General features: G+C 56.8%; 2 non-coding genes across 2 annotated transcripts in view; both read right to left on the bottom strand.

Annotated features, from left to right (window-relative positions):
- LOC145967708 (large subunit ribosomal RNA) overlaps positions 1–706 on the bottom strand; it is a 4,073-nt gene extending 3,367 nt beyond the window's left edge. The window contains exon 1 of the ribosomal RNA XR_014437508.1: positions 1–706. This exon is cut by the window's left edge and continues 3,367 nt beyond it. This is a non-coding gene — a ribosomal RNA (large subunit ribosomal RNA).
- Positions 707–1,923: 1,217 nt separating this feature from the next.
- On the bottom strand, positions 1,924–2,078 carry LOC145967711 (5.8S ribosomal RNA). The gene has a single exon (XR_014437510.1). It is a non-coding gene; the product is annotated as a 5.8S ribosomal RNA (ribosomal RNA).
- Positions 2,079–2,500: the final 422 nt, after the last annotated feature.

Here is a 2,500-nt window from a genome sequence, read left to right as displayed (position 1 = left end):
CGTACCGCCGAGCAGCCGGCCGGGCGACCGAGGGTTTGTCGCGTGCCGTTTTACCGGCGACGCGACAGTCACCGCACCCGGGCCGTAGACCGACACCCAGCGGGTCGCGACGTTCTACTTGGGGAGAAGTGCACGACGACGACAGCCGGACATCGGCGCACGGTAGCGTGCCCGCGCGCGAGCCGCGAGGACTCCGCGGGACATCGCCCACCGACGCGAAGCCAGCGCCGCTGACGATGAATCTCCCCGTTCGATCTTTTGGGTTTCTTAGGTTTACCCCTGAACGGTTTCACGTACTCTTGAACTCTCTCTTCAAAGTTCTTTTCAACTTTCCCTCACGGTACTTGTTCGCTATCGGTCTCGTGGTCGTATTTAGCCTTAGATGGAGTTTACCACCCACTTAGAGCTGCACTCTCAAGCAACCCGACTCTAAGGAGAGATCCTCCCGAGACGCGCACCGGTCGCTACGGGCCTGGCACCCTCTACGGGTAAGTGGCCCCATTCAAGATGGACTTGGACGCGACGCGACGCCTCGGGATAAGCGGATCCTCCCAAACACCACATTTCCCTGCGGCGGAACCGCGGGATTCGGTGCTGGGCTCTTTCCTGTTCGCTCGCCGCTACTGAGGAAATCCTAGTTAGTTTCTTTTCCTCCGCTTAATAATATGCTTAAATTCAGCGGGTAATCTCGCCTGCTCTGAGGTCGTCAGAGTTTTGTAGAGAAACTCTCTACAAAGTGATATAGAGAGATAGAGGGAGTGTGCGGTGGTGGAGTTATTGCGCTAAGTAGTATCATTATTGTTTGTTAACTACTACTATTGTTAGCGGTAACGCACCGACCGATATTGCGCGCGCGGCACAATCTAGTCTTGTTTCGCGGGGACGCGAGAGAGGAGATAGATATATTATAATATCGTTTTGCGCTTCTTTTCTTCCGTCCCTCTAACTTCCACGATTATAATAACACGGCGCGGCGTAATTATGATGCGCGCGCGCGCGTGTATATATATAACGGGCGCGGTATGGAATCGATTCGACGAGTACACGACGACGCGTGCCGGTCACAATCTTCGTTCGAAAATTTCGTGGACTCGGACACGCGGTCGGCTCGCGATTCATCCGCTTTTTTAAGGGTGGATTTCTCTCGCAATTTCTCTCCCTCCGCGTACCGCCGGACGACGACTGTGCGCGCGCCGCGGTTTCCCTTCTCCATATATTTTTACCGTAAGGTATCTCGCGCCGCGAGATAGGAGGCGAAGCCTCGCGTGTAATAAAAGGCGCGGTATCGCGCGAGCGCGCTGGCGCACCGAGAGACCGAGAGAGAGTCGCACAGCGCGACGACGCGATCGGAAGAGACAACGACGCGCTAGAAAGACGGACGCAGCAGAATGTGCTGCTGCGCCGCTTTCTTTTTGCATTTTATTCGCCAACTACGAGATCACTCGTAGAGAGCGAGATCATTCGAGTGTCGCGCGTCGTTCGTCGTCGTTCCTCTCGCTTAAACTTTTCGCATATTCTCTCGTGTGTCGTCGTTGTGTATATCTCCGCCGACAACTCTCTCCATATCATTCGACAGCCTCCGGGCGCCGCTCGCGCGCGCTTCGCTATCCTTTAAACGCTTTGTGCGTACACGCGCGCCTCTCTCCTCCTCTTTATAACTCCTCTCGCTGCACACACCTTCGGTGTCATTTCAGACGACGCCAATCGACGACGGCCTCTCGTCGAACCCGTCGCCAATACATACTGGGAGGGTGACAAAGAGGCTCTAGTCTCTCTCGGGCGAACGTCCAACGATCGCTCGTACGCCGTTTACGCAATGCGACGGGGGCACAGCGACGACAGCCGACGACATTTCGTCGTTTCACGGCTACGCCGTGGCTCGTCAGCTTGCGTAAGGGCGCAAGCAGTTTAGGTTTGTTAAAACGACCCTCAGCCAGGCGTGGTCCGGGAATTGTATCCGTGGACCGCAATGTGCGTTCGAAATGTCGATGTTCATGTGTCCTGCAGTTCACAAGTTGACGCGCAATTAGCTGCGTTCTTCATCGACCCACGAGCCAAGTGATCCACCGTTCAGGGTAATCGTTTTTCATTCGTCGCGTTCGTCGAACGCTTCACAGTTCATCCATCGTGGTCTCCACTCCGAAGAGTGAGAGAAAATCGTGGCTCTTCGATCAGCCTGGCCGCGCGTCCGAGCACGCGCGGACCGCCGCCGCAATCCCGGTAAAGGGATCGAGGCTACGGCACAAAGTTGGTTCGCGATCGGAGCGTCACTTCCCCCGTTCGACGGGGAAAGAGCCGGGGCGGAAAGTTCTTTGAATAAACCATCGGACACCATGGTCCTCTCGTCCGCCAGCCACACACCTCATCACACACGTTCGGCCGGTGCTTCTCGCGCGGCGCGCGTCGCACGCTGGCCTCTGCCCCGACATTAGCGGGGAGGGCGCGTAGCGACGACGACGACGACGACGACGAGTGCTGGCACGCACGTACGTTGAGAGCG

Source organism: Camponotus vicinus, unplaced genomic scaffold (assembly GCF_025532165.1).
Source record: "Camponotus vicinus isolate PSW18456_S1 unplaced genomic scaffold, iyCamVici1.0 SCAF_24, whole genome shotgun sequence".
NCBI classification, from domain to species: domain Eukaryota; kingdom Metazoa; phylum Arthropoda; class Insecta; order Hymenoptera; family Formicidae; genus Camponotus; species Camponotus vicinus.
The sequence above is the reverse complement of the archived record's forward strand: the minus strand, read 5'-3'. Positions and strand labels throughout refer to the sequence as shown.